The sequence below is a fragment of the Bubalus bubalis genome, chromosome 18, assembly GCF_019923935.1.
Source record: "Bubalus bubalis isolate 160015118507 breed Murrah chromosome 18, NDDB_SH_1, whole genome shotgun sequence".
Classification (NCBI taxonomy): Eukaryota; Metazoa; Chordata; class Mammalia; order Artiodactyla; family Bovidae; genus Bubalus; species Bubalus bubalis.
The window spans coordinates 43769767-43789799 of NC_059174.1; the positions used below are offsets into that span (position 1 = coordinate 43769767).

At 51.6% G+C, this 20033-nt stretch overlaps 1 protein-coding gene across 3 annotated transcripts in view; it reads left to right on the plus strand.

The window, feature by feature from the left end:
* Nucleotides 1–20033, plus strand: part of CHST8 (carbohydrate sulfotransferase 8) — a 143668-nt gene that overhangs the window by 108514 nt on the left and 15121 nt on the right. The gene's annotated exons all lie outside the window — the stretch shown is intronic.

Here is a 20033-nt window from a genome sequence, read left to right on the forward strand (position 1 = left end):
ACTTGGGGTGCTGCCTTCGGGTGGGGTGGGAGGAAGGGGAGGAGGTGGTGGCTGCCAGGCCAAACCCCAGGCTCCTGCCTCCAAGGAGCATGCACTGCCTTCGTCACTCCAGTTACAGGAGCTCAGTGCAGAGAGAAGGCGGGAGGGCACCTGTGTGGGGCAGGAGAGCCAGCTCCAGAGTCCACTGGGAGTGGGGACCCAGCTTCCTGCCCCACTCCCATCAGGCCTAGCACCCCTCCCTGGGAGCTCTGACTTACCCTGAGTGCCTTTCCTACCCAGGAGACGGGAGAGTAAAGATTGTGCCTGGATAGTTGGGGGTGAGGTCCCGGTGACAACCATCAACCCCCCCAGTTGGTCCCCAAAGCAAACATCCCCGCTCCCTGCATCAAGTTGAGCAGAGGGTGAGCAGGGTCTCTGTCCCGGGGTCCTCTGTGTCTCAGTCAAGAGAAGCTAGAGGCTATAGTCAATTTCAGGTGGAAAAGCCCGTGGCCCCGGGCTGGGAGGAGGCAACCTTCAAAGGCATGTGCTTGCTGGCGGGGAGCAGTGTCGGACCTGGCTTTCTGTTAGAAAAATCCCAGCTGTTAGCAGAGACAAAGACAATCCCTGGACACAGCCTGGCTGGGGAGAGATGGAAGAGAGGAGAGGCGGGGTCAGCTTCAGGTTCCCTCTCCCACCCCCTCATCCAACCACAGAAGCCACCTTGCTTCCCAGCAGGGGGTGAGGGGGGCACCTCCAGACAAGGCTTCAAACACTTCACACGCAGAGTAAGCGGGGGTGGGTTGGAGAAGAGAACTCACAGATTGATGGGGAGAGGCACCAAGTACGCCCCTGGCAGCGTGAGGACGTGGATGGGAGAGGGGGCAGTGCCAACCTCCAGCTGAGCACTGACCCATGTCCTGGTTCCCAGCCCACGACGGCCAGGGGGGTCCACCCTAGTCCGTCTTCTCTCCCTCACTCTCTCTCTCTCTGTCTCACACACACACACACACACACACACACACATACTTCTGTCTACATCAGCCACAGAAAACCAGACTCTGCCTTCCACCAGTAGGATCACTCACACCTGTGAATGGAATCAAATATCTCCTCCATGTCCTTGTGTGTTAAGACACTCAGCCGTGTCCGACTCTTTGCAACCCCATGGACTGTAGCCCGCCAGGCTCCTCTGTCCGTGGGATTCTCCAGGCAAGAATACTGGAGTGGGTAGCCATTCCCTTCTCCAGGGGATCTTCCTGACCCAGGGATCAAACCCGGGTCTCCTGCACTGCAGGCGGATTCTTTACCGTCTGAGCCACCAGGGGCATTTTTCAAAGGTGTCATCCCACCATTGATAAGGCGGACAGCTCCCTGTTGAGGAACCAAGCCAAGAACTTGTGGTGACCAGACAGACACCTGAGCCCCAGCCTCCTCTTGGAAGGGCCTCTAGCCTTGCCCCCCTGCATCGACTCTCAGCCTGGAGATGGCCCTGGAGACCTTCTGGGCGGAGGCAGTCTCTGGAATCTCTTCCTAAGCCTGTGCGCCTCGGAGTTCCTGTTGTTGTTTAGTCCCTCAGTCGTGTCTGACTCTTTGTGACCCCATGGATCATAGCACCCCAGGCTCCTCGGTCCATGGGATTCTTCAAGCAAGAATACTGCAGTGGGTTGCCATGTCCTTCTCCAGGGGATCTTCTTGACTCAGGGATCAAACCCATGTCTCCTGCATTGGCAGGTAGATTCTTACCACTGAGCCACCAGGGAGGTAAGGTAAGGTGAAGTCGGTCAGTCGTGTCCGACTCTTTGCAACTCCACGGACTGTAGCCTACCAGGCTCTTCCATCCGTGGGATTTTCCAGGCAAGCCCCCACCAAGTTCCTAGCAGCAGTCCAAACTCTGCCCTCGGGCTGAATGACTTGCTTCCATTCCTGTCAGTCATGCTTACTGAACTGAGAATTGGGCCCTGAAGGGCAGGAACGGAGGCTGGAGGGTGGATTAGAGAGAACTTCAAAGTCCAGGTGCTTTGGGGGAACCGGCAGTGAAGCGCTGGCCAGGAACTGATTAAGTCAGACTCAGTACTGCCCTGGGGTCCTGCCTGCCACCCCCGGGGGCCCTCTAGGACTCCAATCCCAACTCCTGGGGAGACTGCCTCCCTTCGTCAACTAGAAGCCTGGATGTTGTCAGGGGAGGTGTTAGTCTAACCCAGGGCTCAACCCCAGATGCAGGCAGAATCGCAAGGGGCCCTCCCAGAGAAGGAGTGGGTGGTGCTTCCTGCTGGCACATAAAAAGGCTCCCCACCTCACCCTGGGCTAACCCAGTTCCCCTCCCACCTGGCTGTTTCTTTAGCCAGGCACTGCATCTCCAGAGGGGACTTCCCTGGTGACTCAGTAGGTAAAGAATCCACCTGCCAATACAGGAGACAGGGGCTCAATCCCTGGGTTGAGAAGATCCCCTGGAGGAGGGTATGGCAACCCACTCTAGTATTCTTGCCTGGAGAGTCCCATGGACAGAGGAGCCTGGTGAGCTACAGTACATAGGGTTGCAAAGAGTCGGACACAAACGAGGCGACTTAGCACACACATGCACTCTTCTCTGGAGAGCGGGGCTTTGCTTTGGCAGAGAAGCGATCTCCCTGAGGACCCTTGTGAGGCACTCAGGGAGCCCTGCTTCAGCTCAGACTAGGTGCGCAGTACGTGCCTGCCAGGACAATCCGGGTGACCGCCTACTTGGCAGACAGTGTGTGTGGGCAGTTTGGGGGGCTGGGACACTGCAGAAGTCCCAGGTGCTTGGGGCTTGGGAAGTGCCCTGGCCAGACTCCCCTCCTATTCCTGAAGAGATGGTCTAGCACCAGTGGACACACTACCCTGCTCCCCCACCTCCCTCCATCACAAAGTTGGAGGTCTGTGGCCTTGTAGGATGCAGCCCACAGCTCTGTCCCCAACATACAGGAAAGAAACAATGTGTGGTGTGTCCTTCTCCATCCAAGTGCAGAGCCAGTGGGAAATACATTCAAAGCCGCAGTAGAAATCACCTGCCTGGTGACCGGGGATAAGGGTGGCCTGGATTAGAGCTGAGACAGTTCACTTCCCCTTGCTGTCAGGTCCTTACAGTCCGCTTCACAAAATCAAGGAAAAGGCTGCAGGACAGAACTTCTAGAAGGAGTTATCCTCAGGGAGTACCTGGGCTTGTCATTCTCTCCTCCCGGGCTGGGTGCTGTAGCCATTACTTCCCCTGGGGCTCCCCCGGGGCCTTCAGCTTGTCCTCTGCCCAGCCTGTCCCTGTGCCTGATGCTGGGCTCTCCCTCTTTCTCTGACCACCTATCGCGTGACTTCTGCATTTGCCATTCGCCCACCTGGTCCCTGGGCTGTGACTCAGCATTTAGCTCCGAATCCTGGAGAATTTTCTCCTGTCATCCTCAGCAACAAGTGGTTGCAGTTTTCATTATCATAAGACCAAAAAAACAGTGTAGCTGAGAAAATAGATGTGTGCCTTCCACCCTACACTGGGAACATCTTGACATTTAAATCCAATTACCCTTTTCCCATTCTTGATGAGGATATGACATGTAGCTAGAGAACATTCTGCTAGATAAATATATCATAATCTCAGCCTGCTCATAACATCCCAGAGCTGATCTGGGGACTCTGTGTCTCCCATCCTCCCTGGCTGCCCTCGGCCAGGGTGAGAGGATGGGGGTCACAGACTGGCCACTTCAAATGGCCTTGAAAATGTGTGTTTCAAAAATTTGGGCAACATTTGATCTCTGCCCTTCCCAGAGTCATTAAAATTAATTGGGGAGATGGCACGATTGCAGAGGCAGAAGGACCTGTGTCAACCTTTATAAAGACTCTGTGGCCATTCTGAGGTCTCCATCCCTGGGTTTTTGGCAAAATGCCACAACCCAGGGAGGCTGTAGCCAAGTGGAATTTATGAAACACTTTCCCATATTACTGCAAAACTTTAGTTCTGTCAATGCAGGGAGTCATGGATACCCAATGAGTCAGAAAGCCAATACAGACGTGTGTGCTTTTATTCTGATGTCAATATCAGTTCTCTTGGACATCTGGGACATCGGGGGCTTCCCTGGTGGCTCAGAGGTTAAAGCGTCTGCCTGGAATGTGGGAGACCCGGGTTCCATCCCTGGGTTGGGAAGATCCCCTGGAGAAGGAAATGGCAACCCACTTTAGTACTCTTGCCTGGAGAATCCCACGGAGTGAGGAGCCTGGTAGGCTACAGTCCATGGGGTTGCAAAGAGTCGGACACGACTGAGCGACTTCACTTTAACTTTTTTCTTTTGGACATCTGGAAAGATGGGGCTCAAGTTCTTTAACAAGGGCACACACGCTTGCATGGCCAGAGATGGGGACAGTGGGAGGAGAGGAAATTGCCAGGATTAATTAAGACTGTGAGAATCTTGCCTTCCCTCCCTTCCAGCTGAACTCCCTGTTGTGGGCTGTGTCCAAATTCAAGACACAGCTCCCTACCCAGCCCTCACCCCTTCAGAAATCCAGTTATCAATTAAAGTCACAGGGCATGTCTTGACCTTCCTCTCTCCATTTCCACCTGCAGAGAGAAAGGGAAAAAGTGAAATGTAGGTTCATGGAGATTTTAGAAACAGTCTCCTTTTAGGTGACTCTCCTGTTAGGTGTTCCAAACACCTAATCTGTTTCTCAACCCACTCTCAGCCATGGCTGTTACCAGCCAAGCTGACACTTCTCCCACTCCCACGAAACAGAATGATAACAAGCAGAGAAAGGTTGGCCTCACCCCATCTTCACCCATTCCCCTGGAAGTCATAGAAGCAGAAAACCTTCCCTCTTTCCTTCCCTCCCCTTCTTCAGACTGGGTGACCAGTTGTCTTCCTCCCCTGAGGCTCTGATTATCCTCAGACACTTCACACAATGTCTGGACTTACTCATCCCAAATAACACTTGTTTTATCCTGTGTGCTCAGGGCTAGCTAATAAATAAGAATTAAGTCATTCATTTACTTTTTGCTGAAAATCACAGCATGAAACTCGAGGAGTACTTACATTTATGAATGCATGGGTGTGAAATCGTCTGTCTGCTCGTGTGTTAAATGGAATTCAAGGCTTATTCCACCAGTCCCAAAAACGCTGTTCCCAAGAGTTCACAGGTATTATGTATTTACAAAAACACATTTGTCTCTTCTAATATTCCCTGAATGCTCAGGTCATAGTTTGAAAATGACATCTTCATTTTCAAGAGTCAGCTAAAAGGAGACTCTTTCTAAAATCTCCATGAACTTACATTTCACTTTCTCCCTTTCTCTCTGTGGGTAGAAATGGAGAGAGGAAGGTCAAGACATACCCTGTGACAAATGGATTTCTGAAGGGGTGAGGGCTGGGTAGGGAGCTGTGTCTTCTCTGACATCCAGGCTCTGGGCATCTCTCGGAAAGAGAAGATCAAGGGATCTGATGGGGTTTGGGCTGATAAACATTCCCTGGTGGCTCATATGGTAAAGAATCTGCCTGCAGTACAGGAGACAAAGGTGCAGTCCCTGGCTTGGGAAGATCCCCTGGAGAAAGGAATGGCTACCCACTCCAGTATTCTTGCCTGGAGAATCCCATGGACAGAGGAGTCTGGAGGGCTACCATCCCTAGAGTCGCAAAGTGTCAGACACGACTGAGTGACTAACACACACACACGTAGAGAACCAGACAAGCCTAAAGCCAGGAAAGTGGTGCCACACACTCAAGGCTTTGGTCAGGTGCAGCCTAGGTAGAGGAAGTTAACTTGCAGAAAGAAGCAGGAGTAAGAATGGGGACCTTGTCACATTCCTTATCAGTCCTTCCATACTAATTTTTAAAAGAAGTCTGTGCTTTAAAATATTTTCTAAATCAATTTGTAATAAATGCCTACAATTTGTCCTGGAATTAAATGCAAATATGAGGCTGTGCTAGACCTGTGCAGCAAGTCCTGAGTAGAGAAAGTCAAGCCAGGTCATCAAGCAGACCTCTCGCAGCTTCCTACAAGGGTACCTCACTATGGGTTGTGGGGTTCCTTAGCAGAAATTCCCAGTCCCTGAAGGTGAAGGGACAGCCCCGGTGACCCCCAAGGCTGTGGGTATGTTTGCAGATCTGTGTCGTGAAAACCGAGTGTCACACTAAAGTTTAATGTCTGAGCACCTATCAGGCAAGAAGACTTGGGGTTTCCCTGTGGCCTGTGGGCTGTGTGGCCATTTGAAAGTGAGTCTGGGTCAGAGACATTGCTGGCCGAGGTCACTTCAGAGAATTAGTGGAAGCACCCTTTCTAGGCAGAGGAGAGTCACTGTGAAACAGGCCTAGGCCAGCAGCCTAAGACATACTCTTAGACTCTTGAGATTAAACCACATCATGGAGTTTCAACCGGAGGAGTGGATCTTAACATTTGGGGGCCTTCCTCTTCCTCTTGTTTTCTCTCTTCTCCTGTTCTCTCTCTCTTTCATCCATACACACACACACACACACACACACACACACACCACACACACCACACACGTACACACATAAACACTCACACCCTGCTTACCAGCTTACCATCTCCAGAGGTTCAAGGACCCCTAAAGGCCATTACATGTTCACCTGTCCAGTCTTCCTCACTGGACATTGAGCCCTTCTAGAGATAAATGCTTTATTTTCATATTGGCCCCCAGAACTGGTATCCTGTGTGCATCTTTGCTTCTGAGCTTTCTGAAAAGTTCATGATGTTGAGACTCAGTTGCAGTCATTTCACTTGATCATGCTAATGGCTAGGACTTCATCTGGTTATCCACAGTGATGTTTTTTGACAGACTTCACACTGTGCATTTCCAAGGGCTCCTGGCAGAACACAACCTGCCCGCCCCTCCCCCAACCTGCCTGCCCCCCCAAAAAAGCTATTGGGAGCTGTCCGTTGTCCTGAAAACAGCCTCCCTTCTTCCAGTTGGCTGAGTTGCCACCACAGGTTCCCATTTTCAGGCATGTCTTAGTGCCTGGTCTCAGCCTGGTTTCAATCACCTAATTTCTAGTTGCTATGCTTCTTAGTACAACTTAGATTCCAGAAAGAATCCTGCCTTTTGCTTCAGTCACACTATGAGTCCTTGCAGTTATGGACATGATCCTATCTGAATCAACTCTGCTCAGATCTTCTGTGAGGGCCTCAGTCTTGCCAGGCCTTGAACCAGGGCTTAGCCTCTGATTGCAAAGCTGTATTTCTATTTCAAGCTTTTGCATGCTTGCTTCCTTGGGAAAGCAGACTCTGAGACAGAGATTTATGTGCAGGAAGTTTATTGGAACTATATTATGACAGAGGACAGGAGAGTTAAAGTAGTTTTGGAGCAAACTAAACGTCTACTGTTGTCCATTCCAAGTCAACGTGAACTATTTCTGGTACTCTTTTTTGACAGGGATGGAAAAGAATCTATTTGTCAAACCATGGTCATATACCATGTACCCGAGGCCACGTAAATCTAGCAAAGATACCACACCTGACACAGTGGTTACAGTTGGGGCTACAGCTTGAGAGTCTGCAGCAATCTACTGTCATCCTCCAGTATCCATTTGTCATTTGTAGGGACTAGACTGGTGAATTACATGGCAATTTGATGGTTTGACTACTCCTGCATCTTTTAGGTCTTTAAAGTTATCACTAATCTCTGCCATTTCCCCAGGAATGGCAAAATGGAAAATTAAATATTACCTTTGATTTAATATCTTGGCTCAGGGAGTAGAGTAAATTCCAAAGGCTTCCTAGGCATTCCTTACTATGGTAGCTCTTATCCCATGGGTCAGGACATAGGGCCTCTGCCATCTATCACATATGTTCATTTCAGTTGTAATGGGGAAAATGACCATTGGAGTGGGGGAGTCTGTGAGCCTGACTTGAAGCAGCTAATGGGCCATTAATTGTTGTTGTTCAGTTGCTCAGTCGTGTCTGACTTTTTTTGATCCCATGAATGGCAGCACTCCAGGCTTCCCTGTCCTTCACTATCTCCTAGAGTTTCACAAACTCCTGTCCATTGAGTTAATGATGCCATCCAGCCATCTCATCCTCTTTCATCCCCTTCTCCTCTTGCCCTCAATCTTTCCCAGCATCAGGGTCTTTTCCAGTGAGTCGGCTCTTCGCATCAGGTGGCCAAAGTATTGGAGCTTCAGCCTTAGCATCAGTCTTTCCAATGAATATTCAAGGTTGATTTCCTTTAAGATTGACTGGTTTGATCTCCTTGCTGTCCAAGGGACTCTCAAGAGTCTTCTCCAGCACCACAGTTTGAAAGCATCAGTTCTTTGGTGCTCAGCCTTCTTTATGGTCCAACTCTCACACCCATACACGACTACTGGAAAAACCATGGCTTTGATTATATGGACCTTTGTCGACAAATTTATTACCTGGTCCCTATATTCTCTCACTCTACCAGTAAGGCTACATGACAGGTCAGGTTTCCAAGAGCCAAGTCCCAAGATACAAATGTCAACTCAGATAAAAATCTAGACATATTTAGGTGTTGTTTCCCCCAACCCCTGCAGCATGCACTTATCCAACTAAATGGTTGCCAGTCACTTTGAGGAAGGCCTGCTATGCACAGTTGCCATGATGATAGAAGGTTCATCCTCTTGGGGACCCAACCTCCCTTCAGTCATTGAGTTCTGGATTTGAAAACTGGCCCAGAGATCATGCCATTTTATTGAAACAGCTACCCTCAGCCTCCTGGTTGTCCATCTTTGGCTTCTTCCCATTATATATGTTGATCAATACCCTTCATGGCTGCCCATCTTTCTTGCCCTTGTGATGCCATGTTCTATTATCCTTCTTCATAGCTTTCTGCAGGTCAGCTCCTCTTGGTTGATGCCCTGACATTGCTGCTCATTAGAATTTGTTTATGATGGCTGAGCACTGCCATGTGGGTTTTGTAATATTATTTCATGAGCCTATCATCTCTTGATAACAGGGACTCCTGATCTCTAATGATGGCTCTCTATTCAGTCCTGTCCTACATAGGAGAGCCACTACTGAGCTTCTCATCGATACTGGTGCCCCTCTCACCAGTGCATTCTCTATTGCTTTAGATAGGGGAGCACCCCCCAGTCCTCCTGCAGAACACAGTCATGTGGTGAGTTCTCCAGCCTTTCATTCATCACCCCGGCATGATCACCTTTGTGAGCCTTCTGATCTCTTCCTGCACTGTCTGCCACAGCAGTTCTATCTTGTCTGCTTCATTTGTGTGGACCATAGCCTTCACTGTGCTGCTAAGAGCCGTCCTAGCAGTGTTTTAGCAGCAGCATCTGGGGTCCTTGCCATACTCCTCAATCCTGTATCCCAGGAGAGTGCTCCCCTATAAATTGTCCCTCCTTATTCAACTTAGGGACTGGGGAGCCTGGTGGGCTGCCGTCTATGGGGTTGCACAGAGTCGGACACGACTGAAGCGACTTAGCAGCAGCAGCAGCATTCAACTTGATGTTCTGATTTCTCACCTAACACCCTCAGAATAAAGTTCTATGTATATTTCTGGGTCCTTCACCTCTCTCAGGAGTATAGTCCCTTTCCTCTTTACATCCATCCATCCAGATATCCCCACCCCATTTCTCCCGTTCCCATTCCTTCTCCATCAGGTGCTTGACATTGCTGAGAATTAACCTTCTCTGCAGCTCTGCTCCTCCTACTGTGAAGTCCTAGGACTGGTCCTCTTGCTGCAGAAGATGAGAGTCGTTCGATACCTTTCCAGAGAGGCAAGAGCCAGCCAACTCCATTGTCCCTCACCTTAGCATCTACTCTCTGAGATCTCTGGCACCAAAGGTCAGATTCCTGCAGAGCAGACTCTGAGAAAGTGCAGGATTTATGTGAGGAGGGCGTTCTCTTGGATCAACACCTGTGGGGGAAGGGAGGGAAGCAAGAGTGGGCAGAGGGAGAAGTCAGACTGTGATGTAGCCAGCCAGCCCCACATGGAGCTTTGAAGCTGGGATGGCCCCGAATTCATGCAAGGGGCTGCAGCCTTCACAGTCTGCATCAGCCAGTCACTGGATGAGACAGCCCCAGGAAGATGCGACCTTGGGTGAGGCGACTTTCTGCAGCCCCGCCTAGAGCAATCTCTGGAGGGAAACTCGGCTGTGAGCAGTGTCGTGTCGCTGGGCTTCCATGGTGGCCACTTCACCCAGTCATCCCCAAATCTTACCTGATCCCAGCCTCCCTGCACTTCCAGCCCCCACTCTCCTGGCTCCTCCCTCCCGTATGTGCCTAAAGGCTTCCTTTATGAGAGCAGTTTTTTCCCAAATTGCTTTGCTTACTCAAGAATCATTGAAAATTAACTGCAGCTAATGTTATTTGAAAAAGAAAAACACTTTTATATTTATTTTTGTTTATTTATTTGGCTGCACTTGGTCTTGGTTGTAACACGTGGGATCTTTAGTTGCAGTGTGTGGCATCAAACCTGGGCCCTGTGCATTGGGAGCACGGAGTCTTAGCCAGCGGACTACCAGGAAAGTTCCTGCTAATGTCATTGAATTCACTTCTTTTTTTCAGTTTTATAAAAGCCTTTTCCTTCCAGGAATTGCCATTTGGTTTCTGAGATATGAGCATGATATCTGTAAAGCGGAAATAGCAGTGTTTTTAACACGGCACTTTAGAGTTCTAAAACGTGTTCACACAATTTTTTATCAGTTTAATTGAGGTATAATTTATACACAGGAAAAACACTGTGTAAGTGAGTTCTGACAAATGTATACCATCTTCCCAATCAAGATATACAGAATTTCCTTCACCTCCAGAACACTGTTTTATATGCCTACTCATTCACCTCCCTCCACCCCATCCCTCGGGTAGCCACCCATCTTATTCTGACACTAGAGATTAGTTTTGCCTGTTGTAGAATTTTATCTGAAATACTGCAGTATGTACAGAAAGGCTGCTTTTGTTCAGCGCGAGGTCTGTGAGCATCCTCCATGGTGTAGCTTATTTCTTTTTACGGACAAATTCCACTGTATGGATATGCCACAATTTGTTTCTCCATTCATGCAGGTGGTGCTAGTGGTAAAGAACCCACCTGCCAATGCAGGAAACAAGAGACATGGGTTCGATCCCTGGGTCAGGAAATCCCCTGGAGGAGGGCATGGCAACCCACTCCAGTATTCTTGCCTGTGGAGAATTCTTGTCCACGGAGAATCCCGTGGACAGAGGAGCCTGGTGGGCTACGGTCCGTGGGGTTGCACAGAGTCAGACACGATTGACACGACTTAGCGTGCATACACGCGGTTCTTAGAGTTTACAGTAAAGGGGTGTGACCCGTACACAGCCATGCAACCTTGAGTAGCTAGGAGGGGCCTCCATGAGCCATGAAACCAGACCTCACTCCAGCATCACTTAACCAAAGAGCCCTGGGAAACGATGCTCTGGCCAAATAACCGGTGCATTTGGTAATTTCTTTCAAGGTATGTATTTTTCTAGAAGATTCTCTAGGCATTTTGTTTGGATGCTATTTGAGTTAGTACCCTGCCAAGCAGTATTAATTTTCCTTGCTAATTCAGGGTAATAGTAATTGAGGGGCAGACCCACAGAGCAGTGGGCTTGGGCACATGCATGTCAAATGGACTATATATCATGACATCAGACATTTCGAGAAAATTGCTTTTCCTCCCTGAATGCCAAGTCATAAATAATTTCAGGTTGGGAAGAGCTCTGGTAAGCATGTGCTTGACTCCAGGGAATGGCCTGTAAATACTGTGAGCTACAGAATAAAAAACAAGGGGGACAGATTTGTGGGGCCACATCTTATCTGGATCTTGCTATAACTCTTTGCAGTTGATGCTGTGGGTGTCCCGCCCAGCTCTGCTTTCCCGGTGATGCACCTGTCACCTGCCACCGTAAGTGTGGACTGCTAATGGCTCACAGCTGCACCCTTAATTCAGAGATTCGACCTCAGCTGACAGGAGCCTCTTCCAGAAGGTGATGCCTCCCTCCCGGAGGTGGCCTGCAAGCAGGCACACGCTGGGAAATGGGCTTTGGGGGCAGGGAACAAGCCAACCGAGCCCTGATGTGTAGCATTGTCACATTGTCCAATGTCTGTGGTGTAACTGCTCCCACCATGGCCAATTCCAAGCTACTTTGCAAAAATAAACAAGTTGCTTAGGAGTATAAGCACGTGCAAAAGAAAAATGACCTTTAAAAGGCAAGGGAATGATAAACACAGAATTCAGTGCAGTGGGCATCCTGGCCGGGCAGGATGGGGATGTTGGAGAGGGGCCAAGGGAATCTGGGTGATGTTGATACTATTTAATAAAGCTGTGTTTCTTAAGCTGGGTGGTGAATGCCTGGATGTTTGTATTCTTTTTCTTTATACCATTACACATTTTATTTTGAGTAAATGAAATGTTTTGTGACAAAAGCAATTCTAAAGACGTCTTCTGAGCTTTGAACTTGTCTTCGCCTGCACACGTGGGGCATGGCTTTTTGGTAGAGACCAGTAGAAGCAGCCTCAAGGCTGCTCTTGATTCCCCCTGCAGCCACCCCCTGGGTGCAGCTGCAAACTTTACACTCCTAACAAGCTCTGAGTGTGGTCTGGGGGATGGAGATTCCTGTTTGTCTCAGAATGGGCAGCAGGAGGAGATGATGGACAGAACTGCCCTGTGCAGAACCCACCTCTTATCAGGAACCAAGGGGAAGGCTGCCCTCAGGCCTGAGGCTGGATCTGCCCCCACCTCATCCAAAGCAGTTCTTCTTTTGACCTGGAGGGGCTGTGAGAGCCGGGCCACCCCTCGGTGTGATACTGAGCACGCGTGCTAAGTCACTTCAGTCATGTCCAACTCTGCAACACTATAGACTGTAGCCCACCAGGTTCCTCTGTCCAAGGGAGTCTCCAGGAAAGAATACTGGGGTGGGTTGCCATGCCCTCCTCCAGGGGGTCTTCCCGACCCAGGGATCGAACCCGCATCTCTTATATCTCCTGCATTGGCAGACGGGTTCTTTACCACTAGCTCCACCTGGGAAGCCTGTGATACTGAGCATTCAGATCTAAATTTACCCCAGGTACTTCGTAGGCTTGGGCACTCTGCTTTTCCTCTCCAGTGGATGAGCTCCTGCCACCCTCCCCGCAGTAATCGTTATCAAGCCATTTTCCATGAGAGGAGATGAAATACTGGAGCAGGTCTGGAACCTGCCAAGGCAGAAGATGGAGCCACAGCTTCCAGCAGGAGGGCTTGCTCCCAGAGTCACACGGTACCCCCTGCATTCTGGTGCCAGCACTGTCCCCTCCAGCAGCCCAGGTTCCCTTCACCAGAGGCTTCCTTCCCGGGGGTTCACTTCTGCTTGCAGCCTGGGCAGTGCTCCCTGCTGTGGGGGGAAGACGGAGGTTGTGATCCAGACCTGGGCACCCAGGGGCTCCTACCATCAGAACACAGCTGGGGGATGGGTGGGGAGTGGTCTGCACACTCCCTCACCAGATTGTTCATGTCACCCTTTCCTCTGGGAGACACAATTTCCTGTGGACACAAAGCCACTGATTTCCCATTATAGAGATGGTTAAACTGAGTCTGCAGGCCAGTGAACTGCTGCTGCTCACAGGCTTGGTGGGGACTCTCTTCAGGGCCAGGCCACCTTCATTCATCTGGAAGCTGGTGCCACAGGAAAAGAGGGACCACAGCCCAGGTGGAGGCAGCCGGGACTGCAGGCAGAGAGCCAAGGGGAGTCTAAAGAAAGACGTCAGGTTGGGAAGCTCACGTCTCACAGGTGCACACAGATGCCTGAAGGCATCAGAGATGTTCCAGATGCTGCTTTGGATGAGGCTAGGGCTGAAGCTGGAGAGGGGTTAGCAAGGAAAATTCCCCTGCCCCGGAGTCGACCCTGAGAGACGCCCTGTGGGTGCAGGTGAGGGGCCAGGTGCTGAGGAGAGGGAGCGAGGCCACCTGTGTCCGTCACTCAGCAGGACCCTGACTCCAGGCAGGAACGACTCCGTGAGAAAGCAGTGGTGGGGAGGAGAGCTGACCCGGGGCCAAGGAGCACTCGGTTCAGATCCTGGCTCGGCCACTGACCAGCTGTGTGTCCTTGGGTGGCTTCATGTGTGTGCATCTCCGTCTCTTCGTAAGTCCACTTGGGTCAAAATGGCACCAACCTAGTGGACTTCTGTAAGGGTCCAGAGTTTCTACAAGGGTACCTGGAATCGACACAAATATCCTCACTGACCAGGACAGCAGGCTCAGGGTGGGAGCAGAGCGAGGTCTTCCCTGAGTGGCCCCCAGGGTGGTCTCTGGGTGCTGAGGGTAAGTTGCTGAGATGGGAGACCCACCCCTCTAGGATCAGAGCTCCAGGGAAGGGAGGCAGGGGCCCCCTGCAGAGGGAAGGCACGTGCAGCAAGCCCCCATCTTAGATGGGGAGGGGCCGTATCAGGCACTCGGGTCTCCGAGTGGCTCCTGCCCTTCATCTGTCCACAGGCTGTATCACCTGAGTCCTGCAGGCCCGAGGGCCTCGGTGAAGCCAAAGCCTGTGTCAAGGGTGATCCCAGGCAGCTGATGTGATTGAGGGGCCATGGCACCCAGAGGCAGGCCAGCGGGATCAGGCCAGGAAAGACCCAGACCCCGCATCAGTGCATCAGGCTGCTCTGTGTCAGATCCCTTCCCAAGGAGGAGAGGCCAGGGATATGGAAGCTGAGAGTGACATGGGGCTGGAGAAGGGCATTCTGAGCAGGAAGGTGTCACCGTGGGGTCATTAGTGAGTGGGGTCACAGGGCCTGACTAGGGGAGGTTACCCAGTGGAGTCGGGGGGCGGGTAGGAGTATGTGCTCTTGGACAGGGGGCTGTCACATGACCACGGATGGACACAGCTGAACTCAGCTTTCCCAGCTGCACACACGACTAGATGCCCTCACCCGGGGCTCTGGTCCCCAGCAAGGGCACTCACTGGGTCAGACCCTTTCTCCTTAGAGTCTCTTGTGCATTTCTCCCCAGGGCTACTTGGACCTGAGGGCCTGTCCCCTGAGAAGCCACAGATTTAGCACCCGGCTGTGTCTCGGACCACCCCACTGCCCCCCAGCCTTGGGCCAGGCCATCCCGTCTACAGAGGTTCTGCCAGAAGAGTGCTTTCACTCCCCCGATTCACCAGCCGCCAGGCTCCTGGGGGCCACCTTCTCAGCTCCCTGTCAGGGCTGCTGAACTAATGAGTCTTTTAATTGGTTGCTCAGAGAGAATCAAAGTGGGAAAAAATAGGCAAAGCAAAATAAAATGTTCCTTTCGGTTTTCCACGAGTGTGGGCACGAAAACCTCATGGTTCTCCCATGAGACCCTGGACAGCGGGTGCCCACCCCCAGGGGAGGGGAGAGGCAGCGGTGGGCACTGGACTGAACAGCCAGTGTGTGTTCGGACCAGTGTCACTCAGCTGCAGGCCAGGGCATCCTCTGCCAACCCCCCAGCCCTCCCAGCCCCGCCAGGGAGGGCCTGAGGATTTCATTATGAGCTCAGATTATCATCAAGTACAAGGGGGAGTGAAGGGAACGTTATAAGCTCTCCTTTTAATAATGAATCCCATTTCCTCTTGCACTTGGTTTTCTTGCAACAGATGCTGTTGCAGAAAGTAGAGCAAAATGGAAAAGACAAAAAGGCGAGTAATTAACTCGGCCCCAGAGCCTTCTGGGCAGATGTCTGGGAGGGCAGGGCAGGGTGCCTGAGGCCCGCCCACCGCACCCTTGCCTGTGGCCCGCGCACAGCGACTCATATGTCTGGATGATTTTCAGCTTGGCTCGGTACTGGGGAAGCGTGGAGCCGCCTTCCCGCTGTTCAATAACTGATGACCATTTTTCTCCAATTAAACTGAGATTGAAGGATCCTCAGACTTAGACACCCAAGGAAAATAATTAGTGCTTAAAATGTTAATTGTGCTCAGATGTGCTTTTGCCTCTGGAAGCTGTCTGCAGGCGAGCGTGCAGGAAGGCAGTCCTTGGTGGGAGAGGGCCCTGCCACTGCCCAACTGGCTGGTCTTCCCAGGAACCCCAGAGTGGGCAGCCCGAGTACTCATCCTATCCACGTGAGGCCAGTAGTGATGACTCGGTGAGACCTGCTGTGAGGCCCTGCCTGGCCAGCCCACTGTCCCCAGACGCTGGCAGGCAGTGTTACCTCATGGTTAGAACAAAGGCCTGGAGTCAGCCAGGTCTGGCCTGGCCCCTGGCTCTGCCACCGACAGGGCCAGCAGCCTGGACGCCAGCAACACAGGTAACCGGAGACTCATGCCCTCAAGCAAAACAGCACAACCTCCCCTGCAGAAGTGCATGAGACACCCTTGTGTCCTCAGCACCTTCCAGGCCCCAGGTAAGTAATTCCAGAAGCACACCAGCCCCCTTTCATCAGGACCGGGAAGATTGGGGGTCGAGGGCTGTCACTGTATTCTCTCCTTGGGGGCTGTGCAGGCTGCTCCCCCCAAGAACGGTTCTTCCTCAGAGAGGAAGGGATGTGGGAGCCACCCGCACCTCCCCCCAGCCACGTTCCCACCAACCAGCTCACCAGCTAGGGGAGACGTCTCGCTGCCCCGGAGAGGATCCATCCCACCTCGGGTGCTTCCTGCTCATATATTTCCACATGCGCGCCCCAGTTCCTCTCTCTGCGGAGACGACATGCCTAAGAGGCTTAGGCTCCTTCATGCCGTGCATCCCAAAGAAATCCACTTAGAAATTCCGTGTTCCCTGATCCCCCACATAATAAGATTCCTTTATCTCTTGTTGTCATGGGAAGTATATATTAACTGATTAATATTAATGTGTTGGCCGATTAATATTAATACCAAACCGGTTCGTACTTCACAAGGCAGGGCTCTTGATGAGCGCCGCGGAGCCCAGACAGCTGTCGGGTTCTGGCAGATCCCAGGAGAGGCGCTGACCCTCTCTGCCGTGCCTGGTTACGGACACCGTGTCATTAGCGGTGTCTGTTGGAGCTGGCGTGGAAGTGTGTTTGGACTCTGAGCGTGGCAATTAGAATCCTTGCCATCCAGGACAGCATATTTTATCATTTAAATAGCATTTTCACATTCTCTTAACATATTTTCCCAGTAACATTGTTAAATTAGGTGATAAAAGGTTATTTCTTGCTTCTGAAGTTGAAACACATTACCATTATTCCTTAGCTGCCCGGAATTAGAAAGGTTTCGGTTTTCTATGTTCTGAAGTTTTCATTATCAAAATTTGCCACACTTTATAAAACAGACAACACTTTTTTTTTTTTTTTGGCCTTTGTTTTCATCAAAGATGGACAGAAGCTTTGTCTCTGGACATACTGGAGATTGCTCTCCGCGTTTGGTGGAAAGGGTCGTGCCGTCTTCTGAAGCAGCCAGGATGCACACTCAGGGCCCAAGGGGGTCAGAGGGGGTCCTGGGTTACCACTGCCGCTGTACCCTGGCCACCTCCTGAGCCTCAGGGAAGCCAAAAATGGTCAGGGGCTGGGCTTTCTGTCCATCTCGCTCCCAGGGAGGGCACAGCCACAGGCTGCATCGTTGGCCAGTGGGGCTGGGCTGGAGCCTGCCTGTGTCTGTGTAGCTTCCTCGTCCCTCTCTCCCCCCTCCAGCTACCCACCTGTCCAGTCCTCGCCCAACCTCCATCTCAAGTCCTTTCCTTGAGTGACATGTACAGCCTGCTAGACATCAAGTAGGTAACTAATGAGGACCTACTGTGCAGCACAGGGAACTCCACTCAGCACTCTGTAATGACCTATATGGGAAAAGAATCTAAATCAGAGTGGTTATGTGTGTGTGTTGTTCAGATGCTAAATCGTGTCTGACTCCTTGTGAACCATGGACCGCAGCACACCCTGCCCTCCACTGTCTCCCAGAGCTTGCTCAAACTCATGTCCACTGAGTCAGCGTGGCCATCCAACCGTCTCATTCTCTGCTGCCCCTTCCCCTTTTGCCTTCAACCTTTCCCAGAAGCAGGGTCTTTTCCAATAAACGGTCTCTTTGCATCAGGTGGCCAAAGTATTGGAGGTGCAGCTTCAAGTGTATGTATATGCATAGCTGATTCACTTTGCTGGGCGTCTGAAACCAACACAACATTGTAAATCAGCTCTGTGTGTGTTAGTCTCTCAGTCTTGTCCAACTCTCTGCGACCCTGTGGATTGTAGCCCATAGGGCTCCTCTGTCCATGGAATTCTCCAGGCAAGAATACTGGAGTGGGTAGCCATTCCCTTTCCCAGGGGATCAGCTATACTCCAATTAAAAAATTGTTTTAAAAAAATCCCTCCCCCAGACCTCAACCCATTCACCCACTATCCACGTTCCATCCATGTCTACCAACCATCTCCCCACCATCCACCACCACCACCACCCACATGCCATCCTCTGCTCATCCCACCACTATCCTCTGCACCACTCACATGCCATCTCCCATCCATCACCTGTGCTGCATCACGTCTGATGTGGAAGACATCCTATGTGTATCACATGAGCCTTCCCCCGCCCCGATTTCCCCACCCACACCTCCCAGTTAAATGTGCCGTGAGCAGCGGCTGGAGCCAATACGTGGTCATACATCACTTTCCCCCAGTGCTCAGCATCCCTGAGTTGCCTCTTGTCATGACCTCCAGTGGCACGCAGTCTTTGACGTGGCACTGTAGGCCATTGGGCTCTTCTGAGAACAATCTCTTTGCCTAGAAAGAGAGTGCATGGACCAGAAGAGCCGCTGTGTTCCCATGCAATGAGCAGTTGTTGTTGTTTAGTTGCTAAGTCATGTCTGATTCTTTTGCAACCCCATGGACTGTAGCCCACCAGGCCTCTCTGTCCATGGGATTTCCCAAGCAAGAATACCATTAGTGGGTTGCTGTTTCCTTTTACAGGGAATCTGCCCGACCTAGGGATCGAACCTGCATCTCTTGCATTGGCAGGTGGATTCTTTACCACTGAACCACCAGGGAAGCCTGAGGGATGAGCAGACCTCTCCCCAAAACTTGACCCCAGTCCAGCCTCCTCACATCACCTTTCCCCCAGTTTGATGCCAGGGACAGGATCCATTTTACCAACGTAAAGGCTTGTGCTCTCACAGATTTCTGGCCAGAAGGGAGCTTCATTTGGGCTGGTGGAAATGGTCCAGGTTGCTTTGTGGCTGCCCCTTGAGTGTTCCCCCTCTTGTGTGCCATCTCCAGCCTCTGCCCTGCCACCATTCACAGACACTCGGGGCACGGGGGATGGCGTCTCTGACTTCACCTGAGGACTCTGACTTCGGCTGACCTCAGGACTTCAGCTGAGGACGGGAGCTGGGGAAGCAGGGCTGTGGAATTCTTCCTGAGCCCAGGCTGGGGTCCTGTCTAAGCCTTGAGGTTGACTTCAGTCTCTCTGGACTCTGTTATGAAGGGTGAGGTCTCCAGAGTGTATGTTGGGCGGGGGTGGGAGGGGGTGTGTGGAGACCCTCTGTTTGCAGATCGTGAGTGAGAGATGCCAGCCAGGGGCACCTGTCTGCAGTGGAATCAGCCCTCATTCTACCCAGGAGTCCTGCCCTGCAAAGTGATCCTAGCCTGGCCCAGCCAGGTCCTCTCTTTACCCAAGACAGGGCTGCAGACTGGAAAATGGCCCCAGTGTGTTCCAGATGCTGTTTGATGCACAGAGGAGCAATGTAGCCTCCAGAAGCATGCATGGATTCCTGGGCCCTGACCTCAGCTGGTTCGTGTTCTCAATCGGAGAGGGTGGATTCCTGGGCCCCGACCTCAGCTGGCTCTTAGTCTCAGCGCGGGTGCAGCAGGGCAGACAGTGGCTGAAAGCTGGAGATGATATTCTCGGGATGTCCACCAACCATGAGCCTCCCCCAGTACCCAGCATGATGGTACCTCCCTGTGAGTTTCCAGCTCTTCCGAAATCTCTGCCAACTCCAGCCACAGATTCTCACACGAGCCTTGGGCATTCAAAGCCTGATACCCACCTATCCAGGTGTCCCTCTGCCTGATGCCCTCCAGACACTCCCTGCCCCACATATGCTGTTACCCAGCAGCCCCTCATTCTGTAATCACCTCCCTAACAAACAAACATGCTCGTCGCCGTTGTAAGCATCCCTGGTGTGATTTATTGCCATCATCACAATATTTTGTTTGGAGCTGTAAACCTCCAGACATAAATCAAGTCATTAGAAGGAATGACGT